This window comes from Mercenaria mercenaria, chromosome 14, assembly GCF_021730395.1.
Source record: "Mercenaria mercenaria strain notata chromosome 14, MADL_Memer_1, whole genome shotgun sequence".
Classification (NCBI taxonomy): Eukaryota; Metazoa; Mollusca; class Bivalvia; order Venerida; family Veneridae; genus Mercenaria; species Mercenaria mercenaria.
The window spans coordinates 47213143-47232615 of NC_069374.1; the positions used below are offsets into that span (position 1 = coordinate 47213143).

The 19473-nt window shown below is 37.2% G+C and overlaps 1 protein-coding gene across 7 annotated transcripts in view; it reads left to right on the plus strand.

Annotated features, from left to right (window-relative positions):
- LOC123527447 (uncharacterized) overlaps positions 1-17013 on the plus strand; it is a 166228-nt gene extending 149215 nt beyond the window's left edge. For 6 of the 7 annotated variants that reach the window (XM_053523415.1, XM_053523413.1, XM_053523416.1 and 3 more), the window contains 2 exons: positions 9326-9496; positions 16320-17013. The gene's annotated coding sequence lies outside the window, so the exon portion shown is untranslated. The remainder of the gene's footprint in view (positions 1-9325; positions 9497-16319) is intronic. The other variant, XM_053523417.1, reaches the window with a different exon arrangement.
- The last annotated feature ends 2460 nt before the right edge of the window (positions 17014-19473 follow it).

Below are 19473 nucleotides of genomic sequence, written 5' to 3' on the forward strand. Positions count from 1 at the left end.
CAATAACTTGAGAACCACTTGACCCAGAATGTTGAAACTTCATAGGATGATTGAACATGCAGAGTAGATGACCCCTATTGATTTTGGGGTCAGTCTATTAAAGGTCAAAGTCACAGTGGCCTGTTCATGTAAAATCATTTTTTGGAAATAACTTGAGAACCACTTGACCTACAATGTTGAAACTTCATAGGATGATTGGACATGCAGAGTACATGACCCCTATTTATTTTGAGGTCACTTGATCAAAGGTCAGGGTCACAGGAGCCTGAACAGTGACTTGAGAACCACTAGGCCACGAGTGTTGAAATTTAGCGGGATGACTGGACATGCCAAGTAGATGATCCCTATTGCAGCCAACCATCAGTGTCTCTTTGACTTTCGCTCCTGACCCCTATTGACTTCTTGCCTATAGGACTTTGCATTGGGGGAGACATGCGCTTTTTTACAAAAGCATTTTCTAGTTTCCTTTGTATTCATGTTGATTCTACGTTAACTTGTTAACTTCAGAAATATAAATAGTTGAAAAACACCTATCTTCAATGGTTTTAGAGGGTTTTTATAAGCTCACCTGTCATGTAGTGATAAGGTGAGCTTTTGTGAACACCCTTTGTTGTCCGTCCATAATTTTTTTCTAACACGTTGGAGACCAAAGTTTGCAATCAATTCAATCAAACTTGAACACAACTTGTATTTGCATAATATCTTGCTTCCTTTCGAAAACTGGCCAGATCACATCATGGGTTCCAGAGTTATGGCCCATAAAACGGCCAGAATTTACTATTTTTGGCTTGTGGACACATCAGAGACCACATTATGCAATCCACTTTAATCAAACTTGCAAGTTGTATTGGCATAATATCTCGGTTCCTTTTGAAAACTGTCCAGATTTCGTCATGGGTTCTAGAGTTATGGCCCCTTAAAGGGCAAAAATTAGCTATTTTTAGCTCACCTGTCACAAAGTGACATGGTGAGCTTTTGTGATCGCGCGGTGTCAAGTTCGAAACTGGGTCATGTGCCATCAAAAACTAGGTCAGTAGGTCTAAAAGTAGGAAAACCTTGTGACCTCTCTAGAGGTCATATATTTCACAAGATCTTCATGAAAATTGGTCAGAACGTTCAACTTGATGATGTCTAGATCAAGTTCGAAACTGGGTCACGTGCCATCAAAAACTAGGTCAGTAGGTCAAATAATAGAAAAACCTTGTGACCTCTCTAAAGGCCATATTTTTCATGGGATCTGTATGAAAGTTGGTCTTAATATTCATCTTGATGATATCTAAATCAAGTTTGAAACTGGGTCAGGTGCGGTCAGAAACTAGGTCAGTAGGTCTAAAAATAGAAAAACCTTGTGACCTCTCTAGAGGCCATATATTTCACGAGATCTTCATGAAAATTGGTCAGAATGTTTATCTTGATGATATCTAGGTCAAGTTCGAAAGTGGGTCACGTGCCATTAAAAACTAGGTCAGTAGGTCAAATAATAGAAAAACCTTGTGACCTCTCTAGAGGCCATATTTTTCATGGGATCTGTATGAAAGTTGGTCTGAATGTTCATCTTGATGATATCTAGGTCAAGTTCGAAAGTGGGTCACGTGCCTTCAAAAACTAGGTCAGTAGGTCAAATAATAGAAAAACCTTGTGACCTCTCTAAAGGCCATATTTTTCATGGGATCTGTATGAAAGTTGGTCTGAATGTTTATCTTGATGATATCTAGGTCAAGATCGAAACAGGGTCATGTGCGGTCAAAAACTAGGTCAGTAAGTCTAAAAATAGAAAAACCTTGTGACCTCTCTGGAGGCCATACTTGTAAATGGATCTCCATAAAAATTGGTCAGAATGTTCATCTTGATGATATCTAGGTCAAGTTCGAAAGTGGGTTACGTGCCATCAAAAAGTAGGTCAGTAGGTCAAATAATGAAAAAATGTTGTGACCTCTCTAGAGGCCATATTTTTCATGAGATCTTCATGAAAATTAGTGAGAATGTTCACCTTGATATCTAGGTAAAGTTCAAAACAGGGTCACGTACCTTTGAAAACTAGGTCAATAGGTCAAATAATAGAAAAACCTTGTGACCTCGCTAGAGACCATATTTTTCAATGGATCTTCATGAAAATTGGTCAGAATTTTTATCTTGATAATATCTAGGTCAAGTTCAAAACTGGGTCACATGAGCTCAAAAACTAGGTCACTATGTCAAATAATAGAAAAAACGACGTCATACTCAAAACTGGGTCATGTGGGAAGAGGTGAGCGATTCAGGACCATCATGGTCCTCTTGTTTGGCTTGTGAACACGATAGAAATAACATTTTGCGATCAGCTTTAATCAAACATGCACACAACTTGTATTGGCTTAATATCTTGGTTCCTTTCAAAAACTGGCCAGATCCCATACTTAAAGAAAACCAACATAGTTGGTTTGCAATTACTGATTATCCAGACCAGCCTGCGAATATCCGCCCTGAGTCTTATCAGGATTCATGCTAGTCGGAAAGCCGCTTTGTTGGTTTTCTCATGACGTGGCTCTCTTAATGAATAAACTTACTGATACCTGTTATTTACTAAAGATATTGATACTTATGTGCAAACAAAATTTTGATTTGAAACAAGATTTTAGAAAAGCATTGGTTCCTTTAACTGAACATGTGTAAATTCCAGATTAAGCACAAATATAAAAGAAACAATAAGCTTTTGAACAAATGAGTTGCCTGCGATGAGCTCGACTACCTGGACTTAGTCATTAAATCAAAGTCAAATGCACACTTTTTACGCAAATGACATCGAAATTTCACATTTTAGCCTAGTCAGAAATAGTTGTAACGTTGCTGTTTTCATGGTGAGTAATTTAGTTTCGGTGCATTCATTTTATTAAAAAAAGTTTGTTTTTCTCATTTTATATAATATGCCAGTCGAACTGTTTTCAAATACATGCTCCCACTATTCGCCGAGGGAATGCTTACTTTATGCAAAAATCATGCCAAATTCATTCTATGAAATGATTGTTTTTGTGCGGAATGACTAATTAGTAGTGTGCAAAAAAATGGTCCATAGATTTTTTTTAAAAAACTAATACATGTAGTATCTTATAATTTTTTTACTGTAAAATGATCAAGCAAAACTCGGGGGTCACTGACTTAGTTTTCGCAGTATTGTCATAAATTTTTCCCTACCCCCATTTTCTTGAGCATTTTTCTGACATAAAAATAATAAAAAAAAATATTTGATAAATTCAATGAAATTCACTTCTACAAAAAATTGTTAGCCCACAGCGACATTGACTGCTTACGAGTTGTGAGAGGTGTGAGGCAGTATAAAGAGATAGATAGACAGAGTTTGTTAAGTGCTTTGCTTGAGTCTGACCCTTTCCGAATAATAAAGTTGTAGTCATTAATCGTAGCATGTGTTGTTCTAAAATTTGACCTATATAATATAAAAGTGATGTTTCTTGTATAAATTGGGAGCATGTATTTACTGGTCCATAGATTTTTTAAAAAATTAATAAAATTACTTTAAAGGTATTTCTGAGCAAATTAACGAAAAAAAGTCCTTGACTACCGACTTCGTTTTCGAGCTACGAAGTCGCAAAAAACAAAGAAGTCTCAAATGGCGTTTATAATAGGCGGCGTTTGACGTTGTGCATTTGCCCACTTTTTATGACGTTGGCAAACGTCTTATCACTAAAACTGCGTATGCTGTTTGCAAATAAATATTTAGCCATTCCATTTTCAAATTCTAATACTTTCTGAAATATACGTTCATTATATATTATATACAAATGAGCCGTGCTATGAGAAAACCAACACATGTCGATTGCAACCAGCCTATTGGAGTTTAGCGAACAGCATGGATCCTGCAGACTGTGTGGATGCAAATGCACTGTGTTGGTTTTCTCATGGTGCGGCTCAAATCATTATATTTCATAGTTGTCTTTATCATGTGAATATTTGTGTTAATATTCAAAATACCTACTTAGAAGACTGTACAATTGCGAGACAAAGTACAAATAAGTATTTAGTGTGAATTCATGTAGACATACAAATATCCAGTCGAAATTAATTTGAATTTTCATTGAATCCCGCAGTGAAAAGAATGTTGTTTATTTTTGCATGAAATGTCAGGAAATATTTCAAGAATTATTGTGTTTGGAGGGGGGTATATAGGAGTCAGTTTTGTCGCGTCGCGTCCCGTCCCGTCCCGTCGTGTCCCGAAATCTATTATCTCAGTTATTACTATATGGATTTGATTCAAACTTAAAATGGATTTTCCACCTTATCACCCACATCATGTGACACAAGGTGCATAACTCTGACACCAAATTTTCATGAATTATGTCCCCTTTTACTTAGAATTTAAGGTTAATTTTGTTGTATTTTCACTATATTTCAGTTATTACTAAATGGATTTGATTCAAACTTAAAATAGTTGTTCCACCTCATCACCCACATAAGGTGCTTAACTCTGACATCAATTTTTTATGAGTTATGTCCCCTTTTTACTTTAATTTTAAGGTTAATTTTGTTGTATTTTCACTATATCTCAGTTATTACAAAATGGATTGATTCAAACTTAAAATAGATGTTCCACCTCATCACCCACATCATGTGACACAAGGTGCATAACTCTGACACCAATTTTTCATGAATTATGCCCCTTTTTATGCCCCCGAAGGGAGGCATATAGTTTTTGATCCGTCTGTCGGTCTGTCCGCAATTTTCATGTCCGGTCCATATCTTTGTCATCGATGGAATGATTTTCAAATAACTTGGCATAAATGTGTACCACAGTAAGACGACATGTCGCGCGCAAGACCCAGGTCCATAGCTCAAAGGTCAAGGTCACATTTAGACGTTAAAGAATAGTGCATTGATGGGCTGACCGGGCCATACCTTTGTCATCCATGAATGGATTTTCAAATAATTTGGCATGAATGTGTACCACAGTAAGACGACTTGTCACACGCAGGACCCAGCTCCGTAGCTCAAAGGTCAAGGTCACACTTAGACGTTAAAGGATAGTGCATTGATGGGCGTGTCCAGTCCATATCTTTGTCATCCATGGATGGATTTTCAAAAAACTTTGCATGAATGTGTACCACAGTAAGATGACATGTCGCGCGCAAGACCCAGGTCCGTAGCTCAAAGGTCAAGGTCACACTTAGACGTTAAAGGTCATTTTTCATGAAAGTGCATTGATGGGCGTGTCTGGTCCATATCTTTGTCATTCATGCATGGATTTTAAAATAACTACTCATGAATGTGTGGCACAGTAAGACGACGTGTCGCGCGCAAGACCCAGCTCCGTAGGTCAAAGGTCCTAAACTCTAACATCGACCATAACTATTCATTCAAAGTGCCATCGGGGGCATGTGTCATCCTATGGAGACAGCTTTTGTTATATTATTCTAAGTATTTTAAGATTACTTATGGTTGCCATTCTTCTGCGACAAGACCGTATGTAGGGGGTATGAGTCACTCCTGTGACAGTTTTAGTTAAATATAATTTAAGGTGCAGCTGGTGGTATATGATTGATTTTGCATAGATAATGTTAGTATTCGGGCATATGTCAGAAAGTATTGACCTAGAATCATTAAACCTCCCAGGACTGTTTTCAACATTTATTTTTGAGTATATGATGTTTTAATTTGATCTCACACAGTCAGACCTCAGTGTTGTGGCCATTGATGTAGTCGAAAATATACATAAAAAAAAATTGTTTTGTATGTTTCTTATTCAATGCTTCAAGAATTTCAATAGAGGCATGAAGCAATGTAGAAATAATATGCAGCATGTGAAGTTGTAACATATTCAGGATTGAGCGACCGCCAAACACTGGTTCTTGCTATAATGTATCGTTTGGAATTACTGCATCTAAACAAACTCAGACAATTGTGTAGAACCAAGATTCAATCTGAGTCAGACTAAGGTTTCCGATTTGTAAACATTGGACAAATGGACGTACCCGCTTTTGTTACTTGTTGAGATGTTGTGAGCAAGTTAATACCGATAGGGATTTCGGAAACAGTAACAGTTAAATTGTCAGTATATAATTACTACCTGCAATGCAAAACAGAACACAAACATCAAATTTTTTTCATAATTTTTATGCCCCCTTCGAAAAAGGTGGGGTATATTGTTTTGCAGTTGTCGGTCGGTTGGAATGTAGACCAATCCATTTCCGGATGGCCTGGGCCTAGGATGATGAAAGTTGTTAGGGAGGTTGGTCATCACCAGCAAATGACCCCTATTGATTTTGAGGTCTGTATGGCAAAGGTCAAGGTCACAGTGACCCTGAATAGTAAAACGGTTTCCGGATGATAACTCAAGAACGCATAGGTCTAGGGTCACAAAAGTTGATAGGGAGGTTGGTCATGACCAGCGGATGACCCCTATTGATTTTGAGGTCAGTATGTCTAAGGTAAAATGGTTTCCGAGCAGTAACTCAAGAACGCTTGCGCCTAGTGTCAGGAAAATTGATAGTTAGGTTGGTCATGATCAGCAGATGACCCCTATTGATTTCGAGATCATTAGGTCAAAGGTCAAGGTCACATTGGCCAGGAACAGTTAAAACAGTTTCTGATCTTCTTGTCTTAAACCACAGAGCCTAGGGCTTTAATATTTAGTATAAAGCATCATATAGAGGTCCTCTACCAAGATGATTCAAATTATTACCCTGGTGTCTAATATGGCCCCGCCCCGGGGGTCACATGGTTTATATAGGGGAAATATTTAAAAAACTTCTTGTCCAAAACCACAGGGCCTAAGGCTTTGATATTTTGTATGTGACATCATCTAGTGGACTTCTACTAAGATTGTTCATATTATCTCCCTAGGGTCAAATATGGCCCCACCCCGGGGGTCACATGGTTTACATAGACTTATATAGGGAAAAACTTTCTTCTTGTTTAAACCACAAAGACTATGACTTTGATATTTGTAAAGTAGCATCATCTAGCGATTCTCTACCAAGTTTGTTCAAATTATCCCCCTAGGATTAAATATGGCCCCGCCCTGGGGGTCACATGGTTCAAATAGACTTATATAGGGGAAAGCTTTTAAAATTTTCTTGGCAATAACCTACATTTAAATTTTGACCACATGTATGGTTTTAAGTGGCAAGATGAACCTTGACATGAGTTGACATTGACCTTGACCTAGTGACCTACTTTCACATTTCTGTAGCTACAGCCTTCAGAGTTTTGTGCACCGAAAAAAATTTTGACCTTGACATTGACCTAGTGACCTACTTTCACATTTTTGAAAGTACAGGCTTCAAATTTGGACCACATGCATAGTTTTGTGTTTCGAAATGAAATTTGACCTTGATTTTGACCTAGTGACCTACTTTCACATTTCTCAAGCTACCACATTCAAATTTGGACCAGATGCATAGTTTTTTGTACCAAAAATATTTGACCTTGAAATTGACCTAATGACCTATTTTCACATATTGAAGGTACAGGCTTCAAATTTGGACCACATGCATAGTTTTGTGTACGGAAATGAATTTTGATCTTGATATTGACCTAGTGACCTTCTTTCACATTTCTGATTGTACAGACTTCAGATTTAGACAGCATGCATATTTTTGTGTTCTGAATTGAAATTTGACATTGAATTTTACCTACTACCTACTTTCACATTTCTCAAGCTACAGCCTCCAAATTTGAAGCACATGCATATTTCTGTTTACCGAAATGAACTTTGACCTTGATATTGATCTAGTGACCTACTTTCACATTTCTCAAGCCACAGCTTTCAAATTTGGACCACATACACATTATTTTGTACCGGAATGAAATTTGACCATGATTTTGACCTTGAGCTAGTCTTGAAATTTGAAACATTCAAAAATGGCTCAATGGATGGCACCAAGATCACTTTGTAATCTCTTGTTAGGTTAAAGGTCAAGGTCAGATTAAACCAGAATGGTAGAACTTTTGTTTACAGTGAGCATATAATTTCTGTTCCTTGTGCAATTACTAAATGCACCAAGGGGGGCATTTCGTGTTCGACGAGCTCTTGTTTCATTTTTATAACGACAGTGCGCTCGATAACTGCTATGGTTGTAATACAGCAATGATATAAAATGTCTGAATGAAAAATAAAAATTATACACATCGTCTGTCTTCAAAATAAACATTAATTTTGAAATGCCTTTCATAATTCTCATAATTCTCAAATGTACCCATTGTTATACAGAAAAGACTTGCACATACACAGCATATTATTGTGCTTAACCACCAAGATTATCCAGCCAAATAAAAACGTCCAGTGTATCACCCTCCTGCATCGCTCGAAACCATTTTGTTTCCGATAGCTTTATAGAACGTAATGATGCGATGTTGCGAAGCATTATGTTTGGCGTTCCCGCCATACGTCGCTGAATTACACCTAAATCCTCACCTTAAGAGCCCGGTAATTTGAAATGATGGCATTGGTTAACTGATTTGTCAGCAGAACATAATTGACAGTATTTAAAAACTTAGTGGCCTCTAATGACATGTAAGCATCAGCACAGGTTTGACTGTACTGAAGAGCCTTGTGACCTTGAATCATATGTGCTCACCAGCATTGTTTGACTCTACTTAATGACCTGGTGGTCATGGTTGGCACATGGGCATCAGCAAGTGGCTTTGTTTCTTATGTGGTCATCACCACAGGTTTAACTGTTATTTTATGATGTTGCCAATTTTGCCTCCACCAGAACAGGTGATATAAAATGTGAGCAATCATAAATTTGCATCAAAACAAGTGCCAGAAATATCATTTAGAAATGGGATAGGAGAGCAGCATAGTGAATATATATCATATACTTTGAACGTTATCATGATTTTTCATCTGCTTAGGGGATTATTAAATAGATTTCATGGTATATGGTATAGATGTCAGATTTATTGCATGCCGGACAGGATTTTCCCGTGCTTTTCCTTTGCTAGAAAGACTAATCTTACACTCAGGGGTGTAAGATGACTCACAATGAATTTGTAAATTCATACACTACTATAACAAAATAGCGCCTTATAAAGAAAAAACTTTGGTTTTCCTTTATATCTTCAACAAATTGAAGAATAAGACATGCAAGAAAAAGAATCAGTCAGTGGCAGCGGGTAAAGATGGGAATACCCGGCACTTGTGTAACTGTTTAGGCGGTAACTCGAGGCAGGAGCCTCATAACTGCCTAATGAGTTACCCTCGTGCTGGATATTCCCATCTTTAACAGTAACCAGTGAAAGATTCTTATAACCTTCATTCCTTTGCAAAATCTGCCAAAGGGGACCCTCTACATTCCAATTCTACCCAGACAGTCCTCTGCTGTATTTCCAGATTCTACCTTTCTGAGCCACAGACTGTGCTGTACAATCCTCTGCTGTATATTTAGACTCCGAGTGTGTGATACAGTCCTCTGCTCGATTTCTAGACTGAGCAACTCAGACCATTGGAACAAGCTCTGCATGGCGGTACCCTAAAAGGTCTCATGGCTTACCTGTTTGTATTGTAAGTATGTCAAACACATATTGGCTAAATACAAAGAAATATTGGTATTCTACTAGAAAACAAAGATGCAAAGCTATAATTGGTCTAAGTAAAACTCCGGAGACTAGTCTAGAATCAAAATGAACTCCAGCTTTTGACTGGTTCTTTCCAGATACAGTAATCGGACTAAAACTTCAGAGACCAGTCTAGAATATAAGTGAACTCTAGTATTTGACTGGTTTTCAGCTCACCTGAGCCAAAGGCTCATGGTAAGCTTTTGTCACCGCTCAGTGTCCAGCGTCAGTAGTCTGTGGTCCGCCCCTCAACAATTCCTTTAAAATCTTTTTCAAAACCACTGGGCAGATTTATACCAAACTTTACAGGAATGATCCTTAAGTGACCCCCATTCACATTTGTTCATGCTGCGTCAGTCCATCAAGTCGTCAGTCATTAACATTTGTGTTTAAACGACATCTTCAAAACCACTGAATGGATTTTGATGTAACTTGGCCATGTTTCTCTACCAAAGTTGTTCAAACGGTTCCACTTGGTTGAACATAGGGGCTGCCAGAGCTAATAAAAAGAAAAACTTCAAATTACATCTCCTCCTAAATCGATTGTCCGATTTTGAAATAATTTCACTATTAAAAATGGTTCTTATGCTATTATGTACCAAGATTGTTCAAATTATACTGATTTGTCTGCCACAGGGCGTGGTCACTTTTCCCTAAATGTATATAGAGTCAACTTCAAAAATCTTGGGTTCTAGAGTTGTTGTCCCTTAAAGGGCCAGAATTTGCTATTTTTGTGTGTCAACAATTTCTCGTCTGCACGATAATGGTTTCATTTATGATTTTATTTTAACCAAACTTGCACACAACTTGTATCACCATAAGATCTTGGTTCCTTTCTTGAACTGCTCAGATCCCATTATGGGTTCCAGAGTTATTTCCCCGGAAAGGGCCACACTTAGCTATTTTGGCATTGTCTGCACAATAGCAGCTTTATTTATGATTTGATTTTTACCAAACTCAATGCACACACTTAAAATGTATCACTATAAAATCTATAGTTCCAGGGTTATGGCCCGTGAAAGTTTAAAAAAATTGTCTTGTGATAATGTTTAAGGCATATGCCTTAAATATTTGGTACGTAGCATTGCCAAGTGGTGCTCTAACAGGATAGTTAAAATTAATGCCAATAAGGTGAAAATAGGCCACGCCCCGAGAGACATTTGTAATACAAGCTATATAGGAAAAGATACTTAAAGGGATAATCCTGTTCAAAATCACCGTTAAAAGAAAGCAGATAACTTTGTAGATTTGTAGAAAATAGTCTAATGAGCAAATTCGCCTGTAACTTGTACTTGGATGGCAAAAAAAAAAGGCAGTTTACCAACAAATGCGATAAGAATGTGCTACTTGTACTGATGATAAACTTGGACAGATGATAAAGTCGACCACTTTTGAATTTTCCGATTGCAGTTGGTTATTAAGATAACTGAACACGCCATCAAATAGCAAACACTTACAGCACCAACCAGTGTAAACAAAACCAGAATTGGCAAATATTCTGGATAAATAACTGGCTTACATTTATCTTTTGAAAAAACGATTTTTGCGCAAGCACACTTTCAACACTTGAAGGCCTGACATTAGGTCACTTTTCATTACTTGACTCTGAATAACTGTTGCAGCATTTTGGGGAAAGTTTCAATACAGTACTTGGAGAAATTTCTGCAAATGACAAATTGGCAAATCTATCATCAGTCAACATTAGTCCCCATTTTACATACCCTTTTCAGGGCCTCATTTCATGTGACTTTGCTTACTAAATATGAATTTAAATAATGTCAAGTTTTAGCTCACCTTCAGGAGCCAAAGTGTCATGGTGAGCTTTTGTGACCGTACAATGTCCGTCGTCAGTCATGCGACGTGCGTCGTCTGTCCATCAACATTTTCTAAAAAAATCTGCTTAAAAACCACTGGGCAGAATTACACCAAACTTCACAGGAATGACCCTTGGGTGACCCGCTTTCAAAATTGGTCAAGAAATTTAATTTCATGCAGAACTCTGGTTGCCATGGCAACCGAAAGGAAAAACTTTAAAAATCTTCTTGTCCAAAACTGCAAGGCATAGAGCCTTGATATTTGGCATGTTACATCATCGAATGTCCTCTGTGAAGATTGTTCAAATTGTGGCTCTTGGGTGAAAAGGGGCCCTGCCCCGGGGGTCATAAGTTTTACATAGACTTATATAGGAAAAAACTTTAAAAATCTTCTTGTCTAAAATCACAAGACCTAGGCTTTTGATAATTGGTATGTAGCATTGCCTTGTGGTCCTCTATAAAAAAAGAAGTTGCAGTATGACAAGTGCCGCATATATTTCAAGTAAGCAAAATAGTAAGTAAGAAAGTTTTAATTGTATTATTTAATTTCATCTTTTTATACAACATATAGATATACAGATTGTCTTACTTTTACAGAAGAAATATTCTGTAAGAAATGATCATATAATATTATCTACTGGTAAAAGTATAATCCCTCCACCAAAAAAAAAAGAATTTCCTTCCTACCTACCCAACTTCAAGGGTCAAGAGACAAAAAAGAAAAGACTTTTTTAAATATGGCCTAGGCCTTTGATACTTGGTATTTAGAATTGCCTAGTTGCCCAAATTATGCCCCTCTGGTGAAAAGAGGCCCCTCCCTGGGGGTCACTTGTTATATGAGTTATATATGAATAGATACTTAAAAATTATCTGATCATATTTCCTAGACTGCTTAATTATAATTACCTGATGACCCCATGTGATTAGGGGTCACTTGACTGTGACCTTGACCTACCCATACACATTTAACCCTTTGTCATGTATTTGCAGAATATATTTTAAATGTTTACTCAGAAACTATATTCCAAGTGATTGCAAAGTATTTGCATCAGACTTTTGCAAACAGTCTGCAAAATGTACCACAGTGAAGCAAAGGGTTTGCAAATAAACACTTAGATAAATTACAGACTGCAAACGTTTTGCAAACAAATACTGTCTTAAATTAGCAGACAGCAAAGCAAAGGTATTGCAAATAAACACTTTGTACACAAATGAAAGAGCAAAGCATTTGCAAATAGTTAACATAGATGAATTGCTTTCCTGGTAGACTCTAGGTACAGGAAGTAATTAACCATTCTGTTTTCTGATTGGTCTATATTCAAATGGCAGGATTTTGAAAACATTGTGAGGAAATGTTTACACATCATTTAGTAGAAATATTTTGGTGATACAAACTTGTTTTAAAAAACAGATCATTAATTTCAATTATTTTTTTCTGGATATAAACTTTGTTGACTAAGGATAATGCAATACCAAGCAATTAGACTTTCAAGAACCAGAGAATATTGCAGCATGTGGAAAGGTAATTAATATTAATCAATGATAGTTATATAAAACACTTTTTACTGAAGCAATTGTTGAAACTTACATTATAACATGATTTTAGTTATTGTTACTGAATGATCACTGCAATGATTGACTTTTAATAGTTATTTAAACTGCAAATGGTTTTGTGACAATCACATCTGTTTTTCAGATATTAAACAAAGTCCTTGTCTTTGAACCTCAGAAATTCATTTTTTTGCTATTTGTTACGTATTTGCAAATACTTTGCATATTATTTGCATGTAAGTTGCAAATACTTTGCTATCACTTTGCGATGTGTTTGCCAAAGTTTCAACTCAGCTGCGAACTGTAAATTGTTTGCGAAGTATTTGCATTCTGTGTGCGTAGTGCATATTTGCAAAAGCTTTGTAGAATAGTTGCACGTTTCGTTCCATTTCTACTCATCAGTGGAATATATTCAGCAATCATGTGCTGCAACTGTTCTGCAAAGGTTATGGCAAATATTTGGCAAAGATAAAAAGTATATTCTGCAAAGGCCCTGTTTCTGCATGGGTACCCTACTGACCTACTTTCTTGTTTTTTAAGATACAGCCTTGAAATTTGGATGACATGTACGTTTTTGCACACCGATCTTTAAACTGACTTTCAGCGACCATGAATGTGACCTACTGACCTACTTTCTAATATTTTAGCATCAGTTTGTAATTTTAAACATGTGGCCCATATTACTCAGGTGAGCTATTCAGGGTCATCATGACCTCTTGTTCTGCAGTTGCTTAGCTTTATTTTGATACCAACCAATGATAACAATTTGCAGAAATAAAAAAGATACAGGTAAAAAATCTCATTTTCTGTTCGAGTTTATCATCAATACCAGTAGACATGTTATAGATGTGTTTCTTAAAATAGATTTAGGGTGGCTCTGTACGGTCCCGCACGAACAATCATTTAGCGTGGCTCTTTGTACGGTCCCGCACGAACAATCATTTAGCATGGCTCTTTGTATGGTCTCGCACGAACAGTCATTTAGCGTGGCTCTTTGTACGGTCCCGCACGAACAATCAGTTAGCGTGACTCTTTGTACGGTCCCGCATGAACAATCATTTTAGCTTGACTCTTTGTATGGTCCCGTACAAACAATCAGTTCATCTACATCTGCACGATAGTTCCCACAGTCAGTAACTGACTGTGACTGGGAGGCGACTGTCTGATTGACACTGCGATGATTAAGCCGTTATTGAAAACACAGATTAATGTGCAGTATTAAAATCAGTACTATTATATCACAAGTTACAAACCAAGAGATGATAAAAACATATATTTCAGGCTAAAACATCAGTAATCTAGGCCACTCCTAAACTTGTTCAGTAATCTAAAGCCACTCCTGAACTTGTTAAGAGTAGCATTGGATTTAACATGATGTGGTTGGTTGTTTCAGAGTCTAAGAAAAAATGAGTTCATGTGATAATGGGTGCAAGCGGAGGGAATATGAAAGTTAAGGCCCCTAGATTCTAGTAGGTACTAGTAATCTGCAAAACCAATGAAATGATGGATTTTATATAAGATATTAAATTAAGGATGTGAATTTCTCATTGTTTGTAACGTTTGCCATTTCTGTGATGCTTCAGTCATAGTTGATTTGAACATTTCTGGCTGCATCCTTCCGTACTCATTCAATTTCATATGTTATATATGTTAGATTTTGTTTTCCCATGAATGCCAAACATTGAGCAACATTCCAATTATGGGTGAATATGTATTTTGTACGAAGTTTCTTTTATTTATATATTCAATATTTGTATGATCATTTCTTTTCATGCATTTTAGAGTCTTGTTTGCCTAAATGTTTGATAAGCTCGCCTGCTGAGCTCAATAGGGAAAGCGTAGATCTTCGGATCTTAGGGTCATGTGTTTGATCAGCCCTGGGCAAGGGGTATGATTTCCATGACGATTTGATAAAAGAAATTGTGTCTGAAATCATTCGTCTTCCAGCTCTGATTCATGTGGGGAAGTTGGCAGTTACTTGTGGAGAGCAGGTTTGTACTGCAGCAGAACACATGAAAACTGGTTACATTTGTAAATTGCACGCCGTTACATAACTGAAATAATGAGGAAAAACGGCATTAAACCCAAAACAGACAAAACACTTTTAAGTGATTTCCAGTCCTCACACTGATGGTCCACCTCAATATTTAGCAGGTGTGAGACTTTACGGAAATTATCTTATGCCTTAAAAAGGGCAGTTTTGCAACATTTTGTTAAAAAATTAAAAAAATTATACTCTCCAAGACCATATTAAACATTCAGATTTAGGGTAGGTCGGGATACCGGAAACAAACAGTTTTGACACCTTATGGAGGTCCTGCTGGATAGTCTCACAATCATGCATGCTTTTTATAGTTGGATAAACTACTCTATCATCAGCAAAGAGTCTTATGCTGGTTTTAAGTGAGTTTGGCAGGTCACTGATAGGTTAGAAAAAGGCGAGCTCTAAGGACATACCCTTGGGGTATTCCTGACACCACAAGTAGTATATCTGATTGGTGGCCTTCTGCATTCATTTATTAAGGAAAGATTTAATCGACATGGATGTTTTTCAGTCTATACTGTAAAATAGCTTGTAGACCAAAAGATTGTGATCGCCTTTGTCAAACACTTTGCTAAAATCTTTTACTATTAGGTCTGTCTATTTACAAGCTTCAGTGTTGACTAAATTCTTGACTAAAATTAATCAACTCAGATTGACAACTGTTCTTTGAGTGGAAGCCATGTTGGAAGGAATTAAACAATTTTTATTATTAAGATATTTGATACTAAAACATGTTCAATCAGTTGGAAACTATGCAAGTAAGAGAATAGGTTTGTGATTGCTGGCTTTGCTTCGTGGGCCCTGTTTGTATACAGGGGCAACAATAGCCGTCCTCCAATCCTTGGTAGGTAGGTTGGTCCGTCCGTCAGTCGGTCTGTCGGACGGTCTTAAAACCAGGTCACTAGGTCCAATCAAAGCAACAATAGCCGTCCTCCAATCCTTGGTAGGTAGGTGGGTCCGTCCGTCCGTCAGTCGGTCTGTCGGCTGGTCGGTTTGACGGGCTTATAACAAGGTCACTAGGTCCAATCAAAGAAAACTAAGTCACTAGGCTGAATGAAGCAAAATCTTTTTTTCACTCTAGAGGACACATGTTCTATCCATTCTTTATGAAACTTGGTCAGAATGTTTCTCCTTCAAACTGGGTCATATGGTGTCTAAAACTAGGTCAAACATGTTTACACTGTTATGGTGTGTTACACAGGTGAGCGACATATATAGATCAATTTTGGCCCTGTTGTTTAAAACATACATTTTTATTAGAAACATTTTCCATAGCACTGTACAAACAACTATTCAGAGATGTTTTATAGTTTTTTACATTTTTTTTTCAGACTAACAAAACATGTTTACAATATTTTCAGACAACCAGTTGCAATTCAGAAACTTCAGCACCAGTAAAGAGTATGACCATTGGTTTTACCACCAGGATCCCTTTTCAACTGAAAATCTATCAGACAATGAAAAACCTGGATCTCAAGATGTTTACATAACAGTAACTTAGTGTTTACAATCAACCTGTTCTACTGGGCTAGTAGACACTGTCTATGAAAGTACTAAGGTTTGACATTGGCTGAATATAACTAACTGGATCCCAACTTAACTGAGAAGTAACTAAGCTTGCAAACCAGAAGTTGCACATAACTATTTGCATACCTGCTCCTATAAGTGTTTGTGTAATGTTTAGAAGATGTTCGCTTTTGACACGGCAATATGAATCTGATTTAGAATAATAAGCCTCGCAATGCAATTCTATTTTAATAAAGAAGTTGAGATTTTAAAACCAGTAGTGATTTTTTCAACAATTCTTTTATGAGGATGTTTATGTTTTTATTTGAACCTAAGGTGGAAGCAATCAGATGTATGATGTGCACAAATTGTCAAGTGTTTTTTTAGCTCACCTGTCACATAGTGACATGCTGAGCTTTTGTGATCACCCTCCGTCCGTCGTCAGTCCGTTCGTCCGTCAGCAATTTCTTGTCTGCACGATAGTGGTTTCATTTATGATTTTATTTTAACCAAACTTGCACACAACTTGTATTACCATAAATCTCGGTTCCTCCAGTCCATTATGGGTTCCAGATTTTTGGCCCCAAAAAGGGCCAAATTAGCTATTTTGACCTTGTCTGCAAAATAGCCTTTATTTATGATTTGTTTTTTTACCAAACTTGCACACAACTTGTATCAACCATAAGATCTTGGTTCCTTTCGGGAACGGGTCAGATTCCATATGGGTTCCAGAGTTATGGCCCCTAAAAGGGCCCCAAAATTAGCTATTTTGAGCTTGTCTGCACAATAGCAGCTTTATTTATGATTTGATTTTTACCAAACTTGCACACAACTTGTGTCACCATAAGATCTTGGTTTCTTTCTGGAACTGGTCAGATTCCATTATGGGTTCTAGAGTTATGGCCCCTGAAAGGCCCACAATTAGCTATTTTGATCTTGTCTGCACAAAAGCAGCTTTATTTATGATTTGATTCGGCCTGGGTGCTTCCAATTCTTCCGCTTTCATAGCCTTGGGTATTGTTTTATCACCCCTTGGATATGGTGCCTGCTTTTTAATTTTGTCTATTGACATCTCCTGTGATACGCAGCTCCATAACCTCAGACCCCCTTCCTAAATTCCATTTTGTTTAGTTCTGCCCATTGTTTCTGGTTTGGGGCAAACCCTTTACTTTACGCCGCTCTTCATGGAATTACATGCCTTAACACGTGTATCATTGAAGGTTCCATGTTCACCGCCGTTTGAATACATCTGCAGATGTCTCTAAATTAAATTGCTTTTTGTACTTTTAGCATGTGTAAATGTTGAGTTCTGCTCAACCCGGGGCTAGAGGGCATGAACGGTAGCATGCATTTCCACTACCGTCCATAACAGTCTTAATCAAACCGAGCCTGCAACATTTTCGTTTTTGTCGTGTTGAGTGACCTGTGAAGTTTCCACTTTTCTCGATTTGATTTTTACCAAACTTGCACACAACTTGTGTCACCATAAGATCTTGGTTCCGTTCTGGAACTGGCAAGATGCTATTATGGGTTCCAGAGTTATGAGCCCTGAAGGGGTCAAAATTAGCTATTTTGACTTTGTCTGCACAATAGCAGCTTCATTTATGATTTGATTTTAACCAAACTTACACAAAACTTGTGTCACCATAAGATCTCGGTTCCTTTCTTCAACCGGCCATATCCCATAATGTGTTCCAGAGTTATGGCCCCTGATAGGGCCGGAATTAGCTATTTTGACCTTGTCTGCACAATAGCAGCTTCATTTATGATTTGACTTTAATCAAACTTGCACAAAACTTGTGTCACCAAAAGATCTTGGTTTTGTTCTTGAACCGGCTAGATCCCATAATGGGTTCCAGAGTTATGGCCCCTAAAAGGGCCAAAATTGGCTATTTTAACCTTGTCTGCACAATAGCAGCTTCATTTATGATTTGATTTTAACCAAACTTGCACACAACTTGTATCACCATAAGATCTCGATTCTTTTTTATATCCCCGCAGGGACGTATTATGTTATCGCCTTGGTTTATGTCTGTCTGTCTGTCTGTCTGTTGGTTAGCAATTTCCCTTCCGCTCTGTTACTCTTGAACCCCTTGATGGATTTCAGAGAAACCTGACACAAATGTTCACTCATTGAAAGGATGTGCAGAGCGCATGTTTTGGATAGCTAAATTTAATGTCAAGGTCACAATTAGGGGTCAAAGGTCATATGACTTTGCTTTATGTGAATATTGCTCTGCATTTGTGTTGCATTGCAGTGCTCTTGCTTTTATTTGGCAGATCCTTTTTTTTGTTTGCTTACAATTTTTTTTTTATTACTCCCTTTTATGTTCTATAAATAGTTTTATTTAGTAACTTTTTATTATTGGCCGTAGGAAAAACTGAGACCACTTTCTGTGGTACAACATGGATGGTACCTCCAATTTTTAGGTCTTTTTTGACATATCGTACCTTGTTAGAATTTCTTGTTTTTGGTTAAAGCAATGGTACTCAGGTGAGCGATATAGGGCCATCATGGCCCTCTTGTTTAACCTCACATCAGTACAAAGTAGACAAGATAAACTCGTAACAGCTTGTCTAAAAAAAAATAACACATATTAACTGTACAAATTATACATGTCATGCCATATGTCTTTCGCTCTGTCATTTCATATACTGCCATTTGTTTGTTCATGACTATGAATACTCAGGGAAATCAGATTCAGTATAATTATCCTGTACATAACATGCGTTTCACACAATTCATTTTGTACATACATGTACATAGCATATTTGACGATACATTTTAATTGATATGTAAGTATACTGTCTACAATTCTGTAGCAGTTTCGTGGTCACTTAATCGATGCTAAGCATTTTGTTACATCACTCAGGGAATACAAATCTCATGTCATACTATCATATACTAGTACCTACCTGTTTAGATTGATAGCACAGCTTTAGGCTTGGAGAATAAATGAACTAACAAAAGTGTAAATATGTTCCTCTTCTAGCCTGTTATTTATTAGT